We start from the raw sequence: 24,779 nt of genomic DNA, 5'->3' as shown, positions 1-24,779 counted from the left end.
ACAGGTTTTTGAAGTTTGACCTGATAATTCTCTGGATTTCCTCAATGTCTGTTGCTATGTTTCACCTTTCAGTTTTTTATTTTGTTAATTTCAATATTCTCTATCTGCCTTTTGGTTAGTTTGAATAAGGGTTTATCTATCTTGCTGATTTTCTCAAACAACCAACTCTTTGTTTTATTGATTCATTGTATTGTTCTCTTTGTTTCAATTTTATTGATTTTAGCCCTCAATTCGATTATTTCCTGGCATCTCTTCTGGGTGAGTTTGCTTCTTTTTGTCTCAAGTTTTCAGGTGTGCTGTTAAGTCACTAGTGTGAGATTTCTCCAATTTCTTTATGTAGACATTTACTACTATGAAATTTTCTCTTAGTACAGCTTTCATAGTGTCCCATATGTTTGGGTATGTTGTGCTGTGGTAAAATTGTATTCCCCAACATATTGTATACCCTAATAAACTTATTACATTTTTTATTGGTATCTGTTGAGATTTGCTTTGTGTCAAAGTATGTGGCCAATTTTAGAGATGGTTCCAGGTGCTGAGAAGAAGGTATATTGATTTATATTTGAGTGGAGTGCTCTATAGGTTTCTGTTAAGCCCATTTGAGTCATAGCATCTGTTAGTTGCCTTATTTCTCTATTAATTTTCTCTCTGGCAGACCTGACCAGTGGTGAGATTTGGGTCTTGAAGCCTCTCCCTATTATGTGTGGGGTTTGATGTGCAATTTAATCTTTAGTAATTTTTCTTTTATATATGTGATTGCCCTTGTATTTGGGGCATAAATATTCAGAACTGACTATTCATTTTGCTGGATTTTTCCTGTGATGAATATGTAATGTCTTTCCCATCTCTCTTGATTAATTTCAGCTTGAAGTCTATTTTATTAGATATTAGATAGGTACACCAGCTTCCTTCTTAATTCCATTTGATTGGAAAGTCTTTTCCCAACCATTTATTCTGAGGTAGTGTTTGTCTTTGAAGTTGAGGTGTGTTTCTTGAAAGCAGCAGAAGAATAGATTCTGTTTTTGTATCCATTCTGTTAGCCCGTTTCTTTTTATAGGCAAATTGAGTTCATTGATATTAAGGGATATTAATGACCAGTGGTTGCTAATTCCTGTTATTCTTTGGTGGTAGAGTGTATGTGTTTCCGTTTTTGGGATTTACTGCCGTGTAATTATTTATTGCCTGTGTTTTCACAGACTTTACCTAAGTCTTTGTTTACCATACTGACATCATATTATTTTTTCTGTGCTGCCAAGCATGCCTGTGAAGTTGATATATTATTAAATCTTATAGTGGTAAAAAATGATAGATGCTATTATCACAAAGTCAGTATATAACTGTGATAGAAATGAAGCCTAAAACTATCTGAATCTAAAACTATGACCCTTCCAACACTCTAGATTGCTTCAGTGAACAGTGTTTTAATGGCTATGTAGTGTTTTCTTTCCCTCCCCAAATACACACACACACACACACACACATTTATATAAAATAAATTTTTTATCTAGAATTCAGAAATAATTTCCTGCATGGCTGTGTCTGCCAGTGTCTATGTTGTTGCAATAAGCACGTGCATTTTGTAAGAGATATGCATTTCCTATACACGTGCATTTCATAAGAAATATGCATTTCCCATGACAAAGGCTCAATGGGCGTGCATCATTTTGCAGCTGACCCTATGGAATGATTTTGGTGATACCTGCAAAACCTGGTGAAATTAACCCTAAGAGGTAGAGGAAAGGACTTCAGAGAGTACCCAGTCAAGAGGAGGTAGTTGACCTTCAAATTAAAAAAAAAAAATTTGAAGGGCTTTAGATTAGTTAACAGAGATACTATTGTTCACATATAATCTGTAAATTGACAAAAAAGCAAAAAAAAAAAAAAAACTAGTTAATTCTCTCTTTCTCTCTCTCTCTCTATATATATATATATGATATCATCTATGCAATAAGTGTATTGCAATATATATTTACATATAGGGATGGCCATTGAAGATGGAAAGCCAGGCTGTGAGATTTCCCTTGGCTTTAATAAATTGTATTTAATTTGTTAAGGTCTTGTAATAGTCTATAAGCCTGTTTTTCCTAGATAAAAAATATTGGGGTGATTTAAGGGCTGGTAGGGGGCTTTATATGCCCAATATTTAAGTTTTTCTCTACCAGACAGGTAGCAATTACAATTCTTTTGACATTTAAAGGTCATTGCTTAACACAAATAGGAGTATCACATGTAATAAGTAATGGGGTGAGCAGTGGAGAGTGTCCCCTAGAATAAATTTTTATATCCTAGGTCATGTCTGTTATTTATAATTTTTGGAATAATGGTTCAATTATGCCCTTGGATTTGTTTACCCAAGTTCTTCTAATCTTAAAATTCATCCATAGCATTTGCGCTAATATTAGTCCATAGCAGAGATTAATGATACATACATTGTTATAGCATGTCTCTTTTTCATAATGTGTTAGGTATGGAGGATGACATATTGAAAGAATATGTCATAATTTTTTCCATCTGACCATTTTAATATTCCTGAGCTTTTGGTTACAATATTAGGTTGATCTAGGCCTCTCAAAGATGAAGGAGTAATAATTGTCTTAGGTATTTGGCCAACGTTTCCTTGAAATATAAAAAATGTTTGTGTTTACACCTAGCACTTTAATTATTTTCATTCCCTGTATTTTAAGCATTTAGTTGGTCTGGAATATTTAATTTCTGAACCCAGAAAACCATATTAGGGAATTCAAACTGGTAGCTCCCTAGGCATTACATTGTATGAATCTGAATTGTTTTTGTTTGGGGCTATAAAATAACTTTAATTTTTTAAGTAAAGTCAGAAGTCTAGCTGGGCAGTGGTGGCGCACGCCTTTAATCCCAGCACTCGGGAGGCAGAGCCAGGCGGATCTCTGTGAGTTCGAGGCCAGCCTGGGCTACCAAGTGAGCTCCAGGAAAGGCGCAAAGCTACGCAGAGAAACCCTGTCTCAAAAACAACAACAACAACAAAAAAATAGTCAGAAGTCTAACCTAACCTTCCTGGGACAATTTTTATATCTTGTACAGTAGGGGAGCTATGGCCTATATTAGGGGGAGGTCTGTAGACTCTGTAATATATAAGGCTTATATAAGTTCTATTCCTAAAAACTATATATCTCAAACCTCAATAAAAACTTTATTCCTAGATCTAACTTAGACATATATTCTCAGTATCGCTAGCTTATGTACTTAGATTTATGTATCATTTATAACATATCCAAATGTTTATATGTTATATTTATCTACCTCAATAACTGGCAGTTCATATATCATGTTATTTTTTAACTTTTCTAAATATTCTCTCTATATAAACCTTTATATCCTTATAAGAACTTTACATCCCAAAGCATCTATGTATTTAATTTGTCAGGAGACATAGGTGATTGATTATTGAGAACAGCCAATGTAAATTAAATTTCTTTTAATCAAAGAAACCATAAAACATCATTTTGAAATCTGTTTGGCGAGCTACCTTTTATTTGAAATTGGATAGCAAGATAAATTATCTTTAGACCTGGTAAATGGGGATAATATCTAAATGATATCAAAGTATAATTTAGACTGAACCCTGGCGATAAGAGGCATGGTATAGTTTAAAGTGGAAAGCTTAAACATTTTTAAAATGCCAGAGGGCTAAGTAATGAATTGATTATATTTGGCATACTTAGCATGTATATAAACATGATTTTTATACATTAGAGAACTTGATCATTATTAAGATCAAACTTAACTTGTATCTTAATAATTATCTTTAATAGTTTAGAATTTAAGTTCAATTGATCCTTAATAGTTCACAGTTAAGTTGACCAATTCATCAATAAGTTGTATTTCTTAATTATATTAAATAGTTTATAATTAAAGTAAACTTATTCCTAACAGTTTATAAGTCAGCTGTTCTTATAAACTTAGAACTTTAAGTTTTGTACCTGCAGGTTTGCCTTAATAATACTAAGTTTGTTCTGAAGTTACTTTAATACAGAAACAAGAGTTCTTATACAGAAATATAGCATGTAAGAAGAATAACAATTCAATAACTCCTTTATGGTGTATCATGAATTAAGCAAAGTAAAAACCCAAAATAACTGTAGTCACAGACAGTTCCAGGGGAGCTGGCACTGGCAAACAATTGTGAGCTGCCATGTGGGTACTGAGAATTGAATCTGGGTCCTCTTGAAGAGCAGCCAGTGTTCTTAACCTCTGAGCTATCTCTCCAGCACAGAGAGGATCTATTTGAAAAAGTTGCAGCCTGAATAGCCTTCACCACCAGTCACTGGTAATGGCAAGGTGTGGGAGGGGTGGAGGTGCTGAGCTGAAGCATGCAGTGGCTGAGAGTTAGATTCAAGGGGAAAAAGGAAGGCAAATATTTCAAAAGTAAGCATTTATTTAGGTAGGATTTTTCAGTCTCCAGAGTCTCTGGATGTCTGAGAAAACCCATAAGTATTCAGGTAGTCAGAAGGTGTCCCTTCTTTTACAGCTGATAATTAGCTAGTTCTTACACTTGGCCAAGTTTTTAGCTAAGAACTTTCTAGAAAATAGTCCATTAGAAAGAAAAAGATAGAGAAAAACGACAGGATTTTTTTTTTTTTAATACAGAGATAAGAGAGCTGGGAGTCACCATATTTTAGGACTGCCTCTGGAAGGGCTGTGAGGCTTGCATTGTTATTTAAATGAAGGCTGCTGGAGCTGAGCTCCTAGCTAGCTGTGGGGTGGTTTTAAAGTTTATAGCTCAAGTTAATCCTTAGATATACAGCGAGTTTTAGCAGAACAAAATTATTTGAAACATGGATTGTCATCTCAGAGAAAATAGCAAACCTCTTTCACTCTAGTATTCATTCTCAGGAGGTCTTGTGGTATATATAATCTCCATGTAAAAACCCGAATGAAATAATGGCGGATTTCTCCCTAGAAGGGAGGGGTTAGAATCTCCACTGCTTGTCACAGTCTGCAGGTAAAGCCATTCTAAAGGGTCAGTGGCTCTTCCTTATCTAAGCCTGTAAACTGACCCAAGCTGACAGAAATGCCTTTAGTCTTAGCCTGTGTCCTATAATTTTTATTAAAAGCTTTTTTTGTTTGTTTGTTTGTTTGGACTTGTTTTAGAAAGATTCTTTTTTTTTTTTTTTGGTTTTTCCGAAACAGGGTTTCTCTTGTGTAGCTTTGCGCCTTTCCTGGAACTCACTTGGTAGCCCAGGCTGGCCTCGAACTCACAGAGACCTGCCTGCCTCTGCCTCCAGAGTGCTGGGATTAAAGGCGTGCGCCACCACCGCCCGGCCTAGAAAGATTCTTGATAGGGAAGGGGTACTCAGATTACTCACTCTCTAGAGGTCAGTGGTCCCTCTGGTCTGTATCACCTTTGGTGAGATCCATTTGGTAAATGGGACTTCAGGGGTCACTTTTACAACCAACCCCCCACCCCCTGGGGAAACTGCTTCATCTCTGGACAGCCTCCATCTAAGCTACACCTCTCATCCTGGATGTGCTTGGTTGATTACCCTTCTGGGTACCAGGTTTTGTACAATATTAAAGGTCCAGCCTTAATATTATACTATACTGTACCAGGAGGCCTGGAAGGGACACTACCAGCTGGCACAGGAATGAATATATATGCACTGAGTTCTTTAGTCCATTCATTTTATTCCTCTAAGCCAATGTTTTTCTATACAGCTTTCTCTAGTTCATATACTTTATTTTTCTAAGCCAATTCTATCTATGTAGTTTTAGTCACTGCTTATGAGGTACGAAGATACCCAGGTCTGTAACACCCTTGATGAGATCTGCAGTCCAGCTAAAACCCCAATCCTATGAGTATACTGTTAAGGCACCAGATATTGAATACCTAAAGGTCCTAGGGATTTTACTACATCTGGCATGGGTTATCCGAGGGAAAACAAAAATCTACATACACTATACTCTTATGTCTGTTAACTTTATTCCTCTAAGACAGAATTCTATCAGTACAGCTATAGCTCCTCCAGCATTCAGGACAAGAATAAATTTAGATAAACCAAGCTCTTTATCCATCTACTTTATTTCTCTGGGATGAAATCCTGTCTATATAGCTTCAGTGCCATCCAGTTCCCTAGCCCATAGTCCTGCTAATGACTAAACTCCTATGCTTCCAGCCTCATCTTTGTCCTCCATTTCCTCGTTCTCCATTTCCACTAATCTTTACTCTACCTGTGATTGAAAGACCCTAACCCTTCAGGCTTACACCCCCCAAACCCCAGGAGAATGAGGAACTAAAAAGCTAGTTCCAAGGGCAAACCGACTCAGCCATTACTCAACCACCCTTACCACAATGTATGGAGATTTCTGTTAAGATATGTTGCTTAACTGTGACTGGGATAATTGCAAGTGTTCCAGGAAAGACCACTGTAACCTTTGTGTAACCTTCACTCCCGCCCTGATACCCCCCTGAGGTTTCCGGGGGAAAATTGTGCATGTGTGGACATGATTGTACCTACCCTGTGACTAGGCCATAATCTTGTGAAAGTAGCCCCTAGACATGAACCAACGGGAACGAAATTGCATGGGAAATGTAATCATATGGCTTTTGTGGGTTTTCCTTTTCCTTTAAAAGTACCCATGTGGCTACAGTAGGGCACGACTCTTGCTCTTGGGAGGAGAGTAGCCCGACTATACAGCCACATCAATAAACCTCTTACTGTTTGCATCAGCTGGACCAGAGTCTGGGTCCTTGGGGTACCCACCCGAGAAGGTAGTACCCTGGGTCTGGGGTCTATCAGTGACCTTCTTACCCTCTCTGTCCTCCTCATTTTTCTCTTGATATGCCATTCTGTCCCTTTCTACAGAATATGCCTATCCTCCTCTCCCTGGCCACACAGTTCTCAGAAATGTTCCTCCACCCTAACTTGTACCTTGATATGTAAAACCCTCTTTTGTTCTCAGTCAAATGCTCTGGAGAGTCACTAGGCCTCACAGTGAGGAGATGGTCTGAGCTTCATTTGCACAAGAAGCAAAGCTATGCATCTCCAGCCAGCTTGTATCCTAGGTTCAGCAGGTAACCTAGAAGCTCAGCAGGTCTGGAAATATTTGGGCACCCAAAAAATTTCATAGCAGAAGACAGCTGAAATATTAAAGGTTGGATAGCATCAAATATTCATAATAATTAGCTTGCCTTTTGACAGACCCTTGGCCAGCCAAAGTATAGCTTTAATAAACAGCTGAATCTCTATTTCAGCCTGTAAGAGAAGAGCAATGAACAAAGGACAATTAGTCATGCTATCTTTACAGATTATGCAATCTATCTTAATTTTTAAATCATTTTTAAAAATTAGGTTTAGCTTGGTGGATAGTAGACATTGAAAAAAAGTATAAAGATGCATATAAATTCTACATGTTAATATTTAGCTACAATATTGGTGAGTAGAATATAATCTCCTTTGCTCTACTTAACAGCTTCAGCTTAATTCTATTCTGTCTGATGTTACTACTGATAAATCAACCCTATTTTAATTTATTTCTAATTTATATCTCCACATTATATTTTTATTGCATTGTGTTACATTTTGAGTTATCTATTTATATGTGGTTTTTATGTGATTTTAACTATTTGAGTTTTTATACACATAATGTCCTGTTTAATTAATTTACATTTATTTTAATGTACATGTGGCTGCAAATGAGATGCATCTCATCTAGTAATTCATATGAGTGTTAAAAATGATCAGTGTTATTTTTGTAAGCAATAATAGCTATATTTTTCCTTCTGGAAATAGCCTTTAAATTATTTATTTCACTTCTTTTAAAATTTCACTCTGATAAGTATAACTATCCATCTTTTGAGGTTATTAAGATGCTGTTCTGTCAAGTAATAACTTTTATAATCTGACAACCAGCCTTTCTTTGTCAAACTGTATTATTTCTAGGTTCACACTGCTCATTGCATCCTTATCTCTTCCATTTTTCTCTCATGCATCACACCTTTGACCTTTTTTGCAATGTTTTAGGAAAATGTAAAGATGAATGCCTTTGATTCTTTCTTTGATGCATCTTTATAAAATGTTGGATCCATAAATGTGTGTTTGTTTTCTGATCTTGGATTATATTGGGCCTTTAGAAGGATGAAGAAATGACTTATAGAAGAATGAAAGAGGATCTACATCTCTCACCCTGTACAAAATCCAAGTCAAAACACATCAAGGATCCTAATATAAGATGTGAATCTCTGAAACTCTTAGGGGAAATCACTTCAGATAGAGGCACAGGCAAGGACTTTCTGTGAAAGTCTGCAATAGCTCAGGAAATAACACAAAAAATCCACAAAAGTATATTTCATATTTTCATCAGCAGTTTCAGTTGCTCAGGCTTGCTCTCAGGAAAGCAATATGCCACTGTTGGCCTCTGCTCTCCTGCTGGTGACAGGCTTTGCCTTATTGCTTTACTGTTACTGTTGTTGATGCTGGGAATTTGACTATACTCACTTGCAAACATGAATGGCTGTATTTCTCCTTTTTTTTTGTATGGTACTGATTTCATTTCCTTAAACTATTTCAACAGTGTGGTCATCTGGTATGGCATTAAAGAGCAATGACAGAAGGTACAGACATCCTCTGTTTCTATTCTATTTCCTTAATATTATGTGTGGCCTAGCTGTTGGAAGACAGCTGGAGACATCATTTATCAAGTTCAATGTTTTTATTCACTGCTGACAATACTTTTATTTCTTTTAGCAATTATTCTTTTGATAATTTATTAGTTAACGATGGGTGTCAAATTCCAAAGTCTATTTTCAGATATTGTGAATTTCAAGGGACAGTTCTTTTATTTTTTCCCTGTTTAATTGCACCAAAACTTGAAATTATACTTTGTATGACTCATAACTTTCAAACTGTGTTAGAATGAGGTTTATGGCCCAGGAAATGGAGTATCTTAGAGTGGGATGTATAAGGTTAATACTCGCTTCTATTGACTATGCTTTTCTTGTTGAATTGATGATGCTATTGTCTCAGTTACTGGAAGAGTGGTCAAAAAAAAAAAAAAAACCTGGAAAGCCAAGAAACTATCATTTTTGTTTGCGCTTTTCCCAGAGGACACCACAACAGTCCATGCACAGCACCTTGGCCTCCCCTATTCACAAGGTCCTTGGCCCTACTCCATTCAGGGTCTGTGTTGATATTCGTGGCTCCTGATATCATCAAAGGCCATGCTGATGCCAAGGGTCGAGTTGCCATCTGGGGAAATGTTGATGTCTAAGGGTCATGCTGCCACTGGGGCCATGCCAATCAGAGTTGCCTGCACTGCCACCTGGGGCCATGGTATCATCTGGGCCTAGACTGCTGCTGAGGGTTGTGTCTGGGTCCATGTCCCTACAGCAGCTAGGGACTGAAGTGATATCTGTGGCTCCTTTTACACTCAGGACCATGTACATTCCAGGGGTCTAGTCAGCCACCTGAGATCATGTTGATGTCTGAGAGTTATGCTACCACTGGGGCCATACTGATCTGGGTGGCCTGTGCTGCCACCAAGACCACAGTGATATCTGGTCCTCAGCTACTGCTGAGGGCCATGTTTGGTTCCTTCACTGGACACTGCAGCAAGAGAGCTGGCCAGGGCACTCAGGTGAAACGTCCCATCCCCACCACAGGCACGAGAGAGCTGGCCCTGATGGCACAGGCACAGAAGAGCTGGCTCTGCCCCTCACCTGAGGTGGTCAGACCCAATGACCCTAATTGACCAGCTCAGCTACCACCAAGGCCCATGATATGGGTTGGCCCACCCTAACATCTACCCCAGTTATGACCTGCTGGGGCAAATAAAGGGGCTGGTCATTTGGAACAATAGCTGCAGAATCTCCATGACTCAGGGCAACAGGATATCTGAGAATGTCAGTGAGGGTTCACTGATGATGGTGTGCCAGAGGCCAGAGGCCCTGAACCACACCAATGACTCATTGCAATGATCACTTGTAGGTGGGGCTTATTATACAAAAGGTTATACCATATGACACATGGCAGCTCCCAATGCCACTAGGACAAATGAAGAGGTGTTAGAGAGTTGGGAAAGATGGAGGAGTGAGATGTTTTTGTTGTTGTTTTAGTTTTGTTTTGATTTTAGTTAATTTTGGGGGTCTTCTTTCAGTGGGATTGTTTCAGGGGTGAGGGGCAGATAAAGAGGGACGAGGAGGTAGGCAGGATAGGGGTGAAGTATGTGAAATTGCCAAAGAACCTTTATGAATTACATCATAAAAAATAATAAAATAATCACAACACTGTTCATATTTTTCCTTTAAATAATTGTTTTTTAAATCAACTAAATATAACAGAAAAATACTTATTTTCATTATTGCTTCTTTACCACTCTTTCTATTCAAATATCAATTTCTGAAATATTTCACTGGATTCCACTCTGAATAATTGTTATTTATATCATACTCAGGGGAGTTGATTAATTTTCTAAAAACTTATAATCTGAGAGATGAAATTATAAGTTTTAGATACATATACAATTGAACAATTATACAACCATATATAAATCTTATATAGTATATACATGTAATATATACATAAGGGAGACAAATGATGCTGTGCATGTGTTGGTTGCTCGCTATCTTCCCACTAACATTGTGCAAGGGCTTTGCATTCTGTGTTTTCAGATCATTGTTATCTTTTAGAGTTTTGATACCCATGACATTTTGGGTGGGGAACTTGAGGGTTTTCCCAAATATTATTCTTTCTATTCTCTGTCCATAGCAATAATAGAATCTGTGATGTTTTTAGATGACAATTTGTTGAGCTTGCATTAATGTGGGACAACTCACCAAAAACTCCAGGGGCAGGAGTTTCTTGCTCTCCATACTGCCTCCCTGTTTTGCCTTTGGCAATTCTTGAATATCACCAAAGGATGTCAGCATCCTGTGGCCCTATAGCTGCATTATCTTACTTTGGGAAAACAGATCTTGTCTGTGATTCTTCTGATTGAACTGTTTGTTCAGAATTTGAGATGCCTTCTTTCTGTAAATATGATTTTCCCGTAGATTAAAACATTCACTCTGTTTTTTAATGTTTCATTTTGTAAGAATGAGAGAGATGGATTTTATGATTTTCCTGGATAGTTTAACTGTTATCTGGACATGGTCCAGACTCATTTGAGAGGTCAGCCTCAATTGAAAAATTGCCTCAGTAATATTGGCCTATGAGCATTTTATCTATGGGCAATTGTCTTGGTTGGTAACTAATTTGGGAGGGCTCAGAATGCTGTGGGAAGCAACATACTCCAGATCAAGAGTCCTGGGCTGTAATAGGACAGGAGACAGAGTGATACTAGCAAGCCACAAAAAGAAGACAAGGACACATACATTTGTTTTTCTCTGCTCTTGACTGTACGTATGATGTGGCTAGTAGCTTGAGTTCATGCCTTGATTATCTCTCAATGCTGGGTTGCTGGAATTACAGATCAAATGAACCCTTTCCTTCCCTGAGTTGCTTTTGGTTAGGATGCTTTATTACACCAGGATCAATGAGAATAGAACAATTATCTTTACATGAAAGTGCTGAAGTTCAACATCTTTAATCACTGTGTTTTTAAAACTCATTAAAATATGCCCTTATCTTTAAATAGCCTATGTCAAGATTGATTTTGGGGAAAGTGACAAGGAATGAATACAGATAAGATAATATTTAAATATGTAAATATGAAAAAGTTAAAAGCTATAGATAAGAGGTATATTAAATTAATATGTGTATTCTTAGGAGGATTTGAAAGCCTTTATAGATGATTTGAAGAATAAATGCATTTGTATACTTCAGCATAAGAAAAAAATCACTGTTTCACTAAGTGCGAACAATTCTGTTTGTACAAAGAATTGTCTTGGGATGGTTTTACAGGTGATAACTACCAGAACGTTGAGAGTAAGTTCATTCCCATGTCCTGCAAATTCTTCCAGATGTAATAGGAATCATATGGATTTAGTTTTGACATCCACTTTATGGACCTATGAATGCAGGCATAAATATTAACACTAAAACTGCAGATGGTATATAATACAAGCTCACTTAAAAAACATATTTGTAAAATCTAATTAAATCTTTATGAGCATGAATCAATAATCATTATGACGCTGGGTGGTCTTGGTGGTGCATGCATTTAATTCCAGACCTTGGGAGGTAGAGTTAGGAGGATCTCAGTGAGTTTGAGGATAACCTAGTCTACAAAGTAAGTTCCAGAACAGCCAGGGCTCTTATACAGAGAAACTCTGCCTTGAAAACAAAAACAAAAACAAAAACAAAAACAAAAACAAAAACAAATAATCAACATGAGCTTGGAAGTCCTAGTCAATGAAATAAAGAAAATTCCTACATGCATTGTTACAAGGGAATGTAAAATTGTCATCATAATGTATTATCACAAAGGCAGAAAACAGTAGGTGGTGATATTATTCTCACACCTGAAACTGAAATAATTTCAGCACAGATATCAATAGAGGACACTTGAGGTACGGAGTGGCAGCTCACCCAGAGGACCTGAGCTTGGCTCCCAACATTCTCTTCAGGCAGCTCCAAATGCCAGTAACTTCAATTTCAGGAGATATGACACCCTCTTCTGGACTTTGATGGCAACATTGTGTACATGAACATGCCCAAGCTCCCACCCAACACATATGCAAATAGTTAAAAATAAAATATAAATATAAATGTCAGTAGAAATTATGAGCAGAAAGAAATTATGTTCCAAATCAGAAGGTAATGAAGGAAATACCTATTAATGATGAAAAATAATACAATTCTATATAAAGTGAAAAAATAAACACAAAATTTTTACTCTTAGATGTCAAAGTTGTCATCCCTTTCATTGAAAACTACTTTATTAGCAGCTGTAAAACAGTAACTGGAGTGAGCTTGAAATATTAATATGATCATACACAGTACACACAGTGCAATTTAACTACTCATCCATGCTATTTACTCCTGGTCCATTTTATTCTGTTTTGTTTTAGGTGAGTTCCTTTGATGCTAAAGACAATGGTGATTGTTATAATTATTTCCTTAGATGGTATAATTGTGTAGTTATTTCACAGTATATTACTTGCAGAAAGGACTCTACATTTGAACAGTAGTTGATTCCATATTTATTCCATAAAGTTAACCACTAAGAGTTCATTTCTAAGTGCAATAGCTCCAAAACAGTCTGTGTCAATAGCTAAATGAACACTATATTCAAATTGATCCTTTTTGTGTCTAAGTCAAAGTGTGTACGGAAAGTTATGATCCTGTCACACCTGGCCACATAGTAAAATTTTCATTACCAAATGGCACCATGGAAAAAGCTAACAAAACTGGAATCTATGTATTAGTGCCAAAAACTTACTTCCCAATAACAATTAACCAATTACAGTATATTGCTAAATGAATGTTCTTTGCCACATTGATGATCACAGAATACACACAATTGGCAAAATATATATCATAGAAAGATTTAGAGCAGAAACTCTTATGTTAATCTATAACCTTAAGAAACCAAGAACAGGCATATGAAGAAAATTCGTAAGAATATATTGTAATCCTGAGACTAAGATACCTAATCCTAAAATTTAAAGAAGCCACAATCAACTAAAATTGTTATTGAAGTTTAAAGATTGTCAAGAAAAAGACAAGAAGGAGATCAGAAACCTACTCCTAAAGTGGAAGGGACAAGAATTAATTACAGAAAATATGGCAGTTTTTTTAAAGGCAGTTCATTGAAAACATATTCTTGTAGCTGGAGTTTTCCTGCCTGGCCCACAGTCAAGACAAATCTCTCTCATCCACAAGTCCCACAGCCACTCAGACACTACTAAGTAAACACACAGAGACTTATATTGCTTACAAACTGTAAGGCCGTGGCAGGCTTCTTGCTAACTGCTCTTATATCTTAAATCAACCTATTTCTATTAATCCATAAGTAGCCATGTGGCTCATGGCTTACCAGTATCTTAACATGTTGCTTCTCATGGTGGTGGCTGGCAGTGTCTCTCTGCCTCAGCCTTCCACTTCCCAGAATTCTCTGCTTGTCCTGCCTATACTTCCTGCCTGGCTACTGGCCAATCAGCATTTTATTTATCCAGAGCAATATCCATAGCATATTCTGAAGACTTTATATGTAAAAATAATGTCAAACATTGACACACATGTAATAATACCAATTTAAATAATATAAAATATGGTTAAATTTTTGTACATTTACATATATATCTGAAAAATATTTTTGTGCTTTTTTAATTGTTTCATTGATATAAAGGTTTTGAAACTTGAAACATTTTTCACATTTTTAAAAGTAGACTTAACAACCCAGGCTTCCACAAATCCACGTACTTTATTCCTCCACCTCTCCACTTCTGGGGCTGTAGTTACCTGGCCTCACTTCTGACAACAGCTATAACTTCCATAATTAAGAAAATATTATGTGGCTGCAGCGATGGCTCAGAGGTGAAGGGCATGCACTGCTCTTGCAGAGGATCTGAGTTTTATTTCCAACACCCATGTTAGGAGGTTCACAACCACTTCAACTCCTACTCCAGGGGATCTGATGTCCTCCTCTCCCATGCACAAGCCACACACACACACACACACACACACACACACACACACACACACACACACACATGCACACACGTACACATAATTAAATATAAAGCAAATACTAAAAGTATTATAGAAAAGAATTCTTACATATGAAACCTTGGATAAAATGTTGGTTCTGTCACTTACTACCTTCCTTGTGTTGTGAACATTCATCAGCATCTTTACTACTAACATCTCCATCTGTAATGGAGGTAGTGAGTGCTGTCCTTTCAGTTTTCTGTTCGGATGTGCAGGACAATGCAATCTGAATATCAACCATTTAAAAGCAGCCTTTGGTCTCCATTTTAAAAATGTCTTTAATTCTGATTAGCTTGTGTGTTCAGGCACAGTCATCAACCTCCCCAGGTATTTACTTCTCCACCACTCTCCCCTTTTTTGAGTGAGCGTATTCAGTGTTTACATGACAGACAAAGGTCAGAGGCCTGTTAACCTTTTGAAATCTCCTGCAGATCATGTCTACATGAACAAAGAAAAAACAAATAAAGCAAAGTTCAAGGAGCTTTTAATGTTACATGGTTGTCATCTCTTTTCAGGACAAGAGTCCTAGACTTAGATGTTCTGATTGTTCTATTGTTTGTGTGTACTTGCTGAAGAAAATCAGCTTTTTTTTTTTTTTTTTTATCGACAGGAAAAAAGTACAATCTTCATTTCCTTCTCTCTCTCTCTCTCTCTCTCTCTCTCTCTCTCTCTCTCTCTCTCTCTCTCTTTCTCTGTGTATGTGTGTGTTTGTGTGTACTAGAATGTGTGTGGATGTACATGTGTATGTATGTGTTAGGATATGTGTGTGTGTGTGTGTATGTATGTGAAAATATGCTGTAAAAATATAAAGAAGAAATTAAAATTTCCATTATCTTATGAACAGAGGTGCTAATGTTTACCCATTTTGAATGGAAAGCTTCTGAAAATCATGATTATTTGTGTGTCTCCATGTATATGTGTTCATATGTGCACACAGGAGGCCAGACTTTAAAGTTGGGTGTCAACCTCTATTGCTCTCCACCTATTACCTGAGACAGACAGGGTCTCTATCACTAAACTTGATGCTCCATTTCAGCTAGGCCGGAGGAGCTGAGTCCTCATGAACCTCCTGTCTTTACTCCATCCCCAATACTGGGGTTACATACATATGTGACCTTGTCTGTCATGTGGGTTCCAGCAATTCAATCTCAGTTCCCCAATGCTTGTGCACCAAACACTTTGCCCAATGAGCCATCTCGCTAACCCTGGCAATTATTTGTGAGCACATAATCACAGAAATATACACATACTGCATATTCATGATATTTCTATGTTGTGTTTTCTCACTGGGGGATGCCTCATGCATGTTAATATTTTGTGTGGATGCAGTAGTTGTGGTAGGTAATTTTCAATGTTAATTTTTTTTTAAAAAAAATTGTTCGTTCTTCATGTGTATGTGTGTTTTGCCATCATGCATGTCTGTTCACACCTCTTGAAAATGTCAGAAAAGGCTGTCAGATCCCCTGCAACTTGAGTTACAGATAGTAAATAATACCTTATGAGTTCTGGGAATCAAACCTAGTTCCTCTGAAAGAGTAGCCAATGTTTTTAAAGTTTGAGTTACCTTTCTATTTCCTCAGAATGACAGTTTTGAGATTATATTGAGAATCTAGAAATGGGTTCCACATTCTAACTATGCAGCATTGCTTGAGAAAGTGGCCAAAGAAATGCTATGCACTTCTTGGTTTTCCTACTTTCTGGATAGTGAGATGCTAAGGCACATGTGCAGTTCACTCAGCATCCCTAGAAAGCAGATGTCTTTTATGTCTACAGTATACAAATGAGGAAGCAGAAGTCTTCAGAAGTAAAGCATCTTGGCTAAAGTTCCATTGTAGTGGATCTGGGGCTAAAGGCTGAATTCCAGTGTGTGGGTTTGTTTATTAACTACTGCACTATTATTAACTACTTCACTCAGGAGCACATAATTCAAGAGGTTTTCAAGGACATTCCTAAGTAAACCTACCATTCCACTGTCATTTTTTATTGATAAAATGTTAGGAAAACTTTTTCTTTGAAAAGAGCCATGACTGGAATTGCTTTAGTTTTGTCATGAGTTTGTGAAAATGAGTAGTTGAGATGCCTTGCTTTGAGAGAGCTTGATGGACAGATTTCATTGTTCATGTAGTGCTTCTGGGATCCTTGTTGACTGAGGGTATATAACAGTTTCCTTGTTCTTGGGCACTGACAGCTAAGGAGAAGAGCAGAGTAGTTTCTCTGGTCCTGTACTTGTTTTGAGATAAAATTTGTACTACAAAATACACATAGTTTAGTGAGTTTGGAAGAAAAACACACACTTAGTTTATACCCCTAGTAAATTATAGAAAATTTTATCACCTGAGAATGTTCTACTATTTTCCTTTTCAGTTCCTTCAAAGAAAACATAAGGTTTTTTAAAATGTCTGATTTTTTTCTTGCACATATCCTTTTTCCTTCTTTTAGAGAACCATGAAAATGTAACCATATCCTTTTACTCTCCCCATATTTTTTCATCAGAATACTGGGAGTTATACAGATAGTTTTACATTTCACTAACTTCTTCCTTTCTTAGTAATCAACAATAATGGACCATTTGAATGTAACAATCATTTTTATGGATTTTTTAATTGGCTATTATGAATTATAGCTATCATGACTAATAATGTAAAGACCCCCACCAATAATTTATACCAATTATAATTGTTGCACATTCTCGGAAACACTTGATAATTTTCATCCTGTCCCTTTGGACCATTTCAGTGGGTATGTGACGGTGTCATCATATGCTGAATTTGTATCTTTCTGAAGACTGGTATTATTGAGTAGTCATCCGTGAATATACTCTTCTTGTCTGTGAAGGGATGGACCATTTTAAATTCAGAGTTTTATAATTAAGTTGTAAGTATTATATTTTAAGTTTAAGACTTATAAGTGTTACAGTATAAATTTTAGATCTTTCCATTATAAATTTTACTGCATAGTTTGTTTTAAATGTACTTTTTAAACATAAAAAAGATATTTTGATAATTTCATACATGTATATGATGAAATTTAACCATAGTTATCTCCCATTTATGTCCTCTTTTATATTTTTATTTATTTACTTGTATATTTATTATTTTAAATAAATAACCCACTAGTCCAGTTGTTATTACCCATTTATAAAATGGTGTGGGGCCATCCACTTGAGTACGGATAGTGGTTATTGATAGCCACAGTCCCATGGAAGAATAATTCTTCTCATCTAGAAGCTACAAATTTCCAACAGCTTTTAGTGGCTTTCAGGGAGCAATTATTAAAATAAAAAACTTTGAGGAGGTTTAATTTAACAATACTCTTTGTCCTATGTGGAAAATACTTTCATATCTTAAAGCTTATTTTCTTTTTTTTATTAAGAGATTTTCTATTCATTTTACATAGGAACCACATATTCCCCTGTCCTCCCTCCTCCCGGCCCCCAAGCCTTCCCCTCCCCAAACCCACCCCCCCCATCCCCACCTTCTCCAAGGCAAAGTCTCCCATGGGGAGTCAGCAGAGCCTGGTACATTCAGTTGACACAGGTCCAAGCCCCTCCTACCTGCACCAAGGCTGCACAAAGTGTCTCACCATAGAAACTAACTTTTTTTAAACTTTATAGTTTTAGATTTTTTTGTTTAATATACATTAAAAACATAAATCATACAGGAAGGTGCCTTGTGATGCTCTGATATACATGTTTATTACACAGTGTAAATATCCATCTTCTAGAATACTTAGCACATCTTCCTAATGGAGACATTCATACCATTTTCTTCCATCATTTAGGGTTGCCCAGTCTTCACTGCCTATAATGACTTTGCTGTGCAGCTCTGAGCAGAGCTTCTGACTCCTACCTCATTGTTTCTCTGTGCTCTTCAACTCACCTCTCAGTCTCAGTGCTCGCTGTTTTCTTTCAACTTGGCACAAACAGTTATCTTGGGAGAGGGGAACCTTGGGTGGGAAAAATTCCCCCTTCATACTGACCTGTAGGCAAGTCTTTTGGGGTATTTTCTTAATTAGCGATTGATGTAGGAGGACCCAGTCTACTATGGGCAATTTTATCCCTGAGAAGGTAGTCCTGAGTTTTATAGAAATGCAAACTGCATGAGCCATGGTGAGCAAACTAATTAGCAGTACTCCCTGTGGTCTCTGCTTCCATTGCTGTTTCCATATTCCTGCTCTGTTTGAATCCCTGGCCTGACTTCCATCAGTAATGGACTAGAAGCCAGATAGACCATTTCCTTTCCAAGTTCTTTAGGTCCTGGTCTTCATCACAGTGTTAGAAACCTAACTCAAACACCATTTCTCCCCCTTACTTTCTCCAACTTCTTTAACTACCATTATGCTCTAGAGTTTTATAGTTTAGACCATAAATCTTGATTGTGTTTTCACAAGACAACTCTTTCTTCATTGAATTACTTTGTATCTTTTGTCAAAAAGTAATGGATTTTTTTGTCACTAAAATAATAATTAAAAACTATGGCATTCTAAGCTCTCACTGCCCTACAGAAAGAGCTACCTCCACTTTAGTCCCAATTCATCTAAGCAAACATGTTAGCTTTTCTGGAAAATAATCAAAGGTAATCAAGAAGAAGCCATTGTCAAGAAGGTGCTGATGCTTTATTTTACTTTTCTCTATGCTGTTGCCAAAACAGGTGAAGGCTAGGTCTGAGCAGCAGTAGTTTCCCTTGTGGTTGCTCCCACTCTTCTATCTCTGGGCTGAGTGGAGTAGACATTCTGTGGAACATGCTGTGTGCTTTCACCTGCCCAGGGAATATTTGAAAGACTGCACAGATCAAAGTCATGAAAAGTAGTAGGCATGGCCCATGAAGTCCATAAGACAGCTGTGTGCCAGGGATATCAGGGAAGGAGATCCCAAAAGGATATAGAACACAGTGAATGTAAGGGAATGTTTGGTAAATAAGCTGTTTGAAAACAGTTACGGACATGTAGGAATTAGAAAGGCTTTGTCATAATAGATGCTCGGAAAAGCTTTCACTGTGGGATGATCCTTAGTCACACAGTAAACCAGGATGTGACATGAAGACTTTCCACCCTGACTGCTTTATGTTTTCTTTCTCCTTCCCTCCACTCTTTTTTTTATGATTCTTTTTATTCTTTGACTCTTTCTTATTTTTTAATTTATTCACTGAATCTTTGTTTCTTTTCATTTCATGTAAATATGTGCCAAATGTGAGTTGAATATGAACTTAAAGGAACAGAGACTCAGTGACTTCTTTTCTTGGGAGTCTAATGTGTATGGTAGTGTGTAGTGGTGTCTCACATGTGTGTTGGTATATGGTATTATCTCATTTGTGTATTGGTGTGTGGTAGTGTTTCAAATGTGTGCTGGGGTGTGGAGATGTCTCAAATGCATTTTGGTATGTGTTGATATCTCAAATGCATGTTGCTGTGTAATGTGTCTCAAATTCATTTTAGTGTGTGATGGTGTCTCATTGGTTATATAAGCTTTCTTCACCTTTTTTATTGTTTTTTCTTTCTCTTCTCCAAATGTAATAATTTCAGTTTTCTTCTCTTTAAATTCACCAACGTTTTCTTCTTTCTGTGCGTATCTGGTCCAAAACCATGAGTTTTTCCATTTCATTTGTTACATGTCATGTGGGATTTCCAGGATCGTTTGCCTCTTTTAAGTAACTTATGCCCTTTTAATGACATTTTTGTTTTGTCTCTGTATTCTTTTCTTTTGCATTGTTGGACTTTTAAATATACTTTAAACTTGTGCTTCAGAGTTTTTCTAGTAAATCTTATCTGGGTTTTCTAAATATGTTTTATCTGTTTTTTTTTTCTCTTTGAAAAGTGCAGCATCTGATATTAAAAGATAGTAAATTTGGAAATCAGATTCTTCCTCTTTTACAAACTTTGCTGATTGATTATTGTTGAAGAATATAGCATTTCATCTTATGTCAACCTTTTTCCAAAATAAAACTCACCAGCATAAGTGGCTTTTGAGTATAGGGTGCTGTGTAGGTACTCAAAACTGCATGAATCATAAGGAGTCCAGGAAAGGGAGATAAATGAACAGACACAGAAGCTAGCTTGGTGGGAATTTTGGTTTATGACCCCTCTTTACTTTCTAAAGAATTTATAAAACAGCTGCCAAAAATATAGATCTATGCTACTGTGTATACAGAGTGAATTTTTTACTTTACCAGCATATCAAAAAGGAAACTATGTATTCAAGCTCTTGTATGTTTAAATTTAATTTTACCTGGTCTAAATTTGATTGCTTTATCTGTATTCATAAGCATAACCCTTATTCTATGTACAAAATTAACTCTGTAAAATATATAAAAATGGAAATGTGATAATGTTTTGAAACATATTACTTCCTAAAGTCAACTAAACAAATAAACAAACATTGGTGGGGACATGAACTGAAATAACCAAATACCAACCAAGGCTCCAGACGTTAGTACTTTTTTATCAAATTTCCTTTACATATAAATTAAACTAAATAATATGCATTACAAAAGTCCAAAATGTGCAAAGAGGACTTGAGAATTAAGACCAATTTTACTAAATGTATGTGTGCACAGAGTAGCAGAGCCAAGTTTCTTAATTCTCCACAGAAAACAATATCCTAAACCATAGAATAGTTGTTCAATTTTTTTAAATGTATTTTTTTTGTTTTTACATCCTTACCACAGTTTTCCCTCCCTCCTCTCCTCCCAGTCTCTTCCGCCTCTCTTCTCAGCCCCCTCCACTCCTTCTCCTCTATTTGCATATTAACCAGTCTAGCCCTGGAACATCAATTTTCAGTGAGACTGGGCACCTCCTCTCTTATAACAATTGATTTGTCTGATTTTTTAAAGTAATGACTCTGCGTCATGTATCTTTTCACATAAAAATAACAAGAAAATAGAAATTAGAGAAATCAGAAGTGAAATAAACACATAGAAAAATTCTCACACATGTGAGACTTAAGATTCTCAAATGCCAGGTAAAGAAGAAATCAATCTAATACAACTTACAGTGAGCACACAACACATGTATACCTACTAAAAACAGGACAAGCATGGTAAATGAGAGATTTATAGCAGTGGATACAACACAATCAAGAGAAAAACAACAAAATGAGGTTTTCATGCCTTAAGAAAGTGAAAAATAAGGAACAGACTTAATTCAAAGCTGTCAAATAGAATGATAAAGATTATACTTCTAGTAGACATGTGAAGAATAAAAATAAAATCCTATAAAAGCCAGAAGTTGTTACCTCTAAAAATTCAAGTATGTATCCAGAATGAATTTTTAAAAAGAGAAAGACTCTGGGCAGAACAGATGGCTCATCAGTTAGCTGCTCTTACACAGGACATGAGTTCAGTTCCCAGCAGACATGTCAGGCAGATCACAACTTCAAATAACTCTCCAGTATCCAATGCCCTCTCCTGGCCTCTCTGGGTACCTACATACATATGATATACCTACATACATACATACGTATATACATACATACACACATACATACATACATACATACATTGTAAATACATATACATCCATGCACACATACAAACATACAAAAATAAATAATACAATTAACTACTACTAGAACTTTTAAAAAAAGGAAAAACTTAATTCAAAAATGAAGAAAAAGCTGGGCGGTGGTGGCACATACCTTTAATCCCAGCACTTGGGAGATAGAGGCAGGCAGATCTCTGTGAGTTAGAGGCCAGCCTGGGCTACAGAGTGAGATCCAGGAGAGGTGCAAAGCTACACAGAGAAACCCTGTCTCAAAAAACAAAAACAACAACAACAACAAAACAAGTCCTTAAATTTTTATAGAAGAAAAACAAATTATAAGAAGTATAAGTAATTCTATGCTAGCAGAAAGGAAATCCTAGATTAAATGGACAAATTCCCATGAGAATTTATACAACCTGGCCCAAGAAGAAATGAGATATCAAATAGTGCTTTACTAATTAAGAAGAAAGAAAACATGCAAACCACATAATGTGAGAAATCTATCAATTTACTTTAGATCTTCTGAAATAAATAAAGTAAATGGTAGAACTTGCTAATTTACCTTATGAAGCCAGCATTGCATTAATAACCATGCCAGATGAGGATTCAAAAGCAAATCAAATCCAAGAACAAAAAATTTATCTACCATGACCAAGAAGGCTTCTTTTCAGGGATGCAAGGATGGTTCAACATAAGATAAATCTGTCAATGTAATGCACCATATAAAGAAACTGAAAGAAAAACACCACATGATCATCACATTAGATGCTGAAACAGAATTTGACAAATCCAACACCCCTTCATGATAAAGGTCTTGGAGAGATCAGGAATACAGGGAATATACCTAAACATAATAAAGGCAATTTACAGCAAGGCAACAGTCAACATCAAGTTAAATGGAGAGAAACTCAAAAAGTGATTCCACTAAAATCAGGAACAAGACAAGGCTGCCCACTCTCCCCATACTTATTCAACATCGTACTTGAAGTTTTAGCTAGGGCAATAAGACAACAAAAGGATACAAAGGGATACAAATTGGAAAGGAAGAAGTCAAACTTACCCTATTTGCAGACGATATGATAGTTTATATAAGAAACACAAAAAAATCTACCAGGGAACTCCTACAGCTGATAAACTCCTTCAGTAATGTAGAAAGATACAAGATTAACTCCAAAAAATCAGTATCCCTCCTGTATACAAATGATGAATGAGCTGATAAACAAATCAGTGAAACATCACACTTTCCAATAGCCACAAATAATATAAAATACCTTAGGGTAAATCTAAGTAAATGAAAGACCTGTATGATAAAAACTTTAAGTCTCTGAAGAAAGAAATAGAAGATATCAGAAAATGGAAAGATCTCCTATGCTCATGGATAGGCAGGATTAACATAGTAAGAATGTCAGTCTTAACAAAAGCAATCTACAGATTCAATGCAATCCCCATCAAAATCCCAACACAATTCTTCACAGACTTAAAAAGAAAAATACTTAACTTCATATGGAAAAACAAAAAACCTAAGATAGCTAAAAGAATCCTATATAATAAAGCAACCTCTTGAGGCATCATCATCCCTGACCTCAAGCTCTACTATTGAGCTATAGTAATAAAAACAGCTTGATACTGGCATAAAAACCATCATGTGGACTAATGGAATCCAATTGAAAACCTAGACATTAATCCATACACCTATGAACACCTGCTTTTTAACAAAGAATCCAAAACTGTAGCATGGAAAAAAAAGAAAGCATCTTTAACAAATGGTGCTGGCATAACTGGATACCAACATGTTGAAGATTGCAAATAAATCCCTATCTGTCACCATGCACAAAACTCATGTCCAAGTAGATCAAAGACCTCAACATTAATTCAATTACACTGAACTTGACAGAAGAGAAAGTAAGAAGTAGTCTTGAAAGCATTGGCACAGGAGACCACTTACTAAATATATACCAGTAGCACAGACACTGAGAGGAACAATTATTAAATGGGACCTCCTGAAACTGAGAAGCTTTTCTAGGGCAAAGGACATAGTAAATAAGACAAAAAAAGCCTACAAAATGGGAAAAGATCTTCACCAACTGCACATCTGACAGAGGACTGATCTCCAAAAATATATAAAGAATTCAAGAAACTTGACATCAAAATACCTAACCATTGAATTGAAAAATTTACTACAGAGATAAACAGAGAATTTTCAACAGAATAATGTCAAATGGCTGAAAGACATCTAAGGAATCCATAGTCATCAGGGAAATGCAAATCAAAATGACTCTGAGATACCATCTTACATCTGTCAGAATGGCTATGATAAAAAACAACACTGACAAAAGCTTTTGTTGGAGAGGATTGGAACAAGGGGAACACTCCTACACTATCTGGTGGGAGTGCAAAATTGTACAGCCACTTTGGAAATTAGTGTGGAGGGTGCCTAAACTGGTCTGCTCCAATAACCAGACTAGTGAATACTCTAATTGTCACCATAGAGCCTTCATCCAGTTACTGATAAAAGCAGATGCAGAGATCTATGGCAGGGTGCAAATCTGAGCTCCAGGAGTCTAATCAATTGAGAGAAAGGAGGGAGTCTATAAGCAAGGAACACTGAGATCATCATGGGAAAACATACAGAGATGGCCAGTCAAACTAGTGGAAACCCATGAACCGTGGACCAATAGC

The sequence above is a fragment of the Peromyscus leucopus genome, chromosome 15 (genome assembly GCF_004664715.2).
Source record: "Peromyscus leucopus breed LL Stock chromosome 15, UCI_PerLeu_2.1, whole genome shotgun sequence".
Classification (NCBI taxonomy): domain Eukaryota; kingdom Metazoa; phylum Chordata; class Mammalia; order Rodentia; family Cricetidae; genus Peromyscus; species Peromyscus leucopus.
This window is presented reverse-complemented; position numbering follows the sequence as displayed.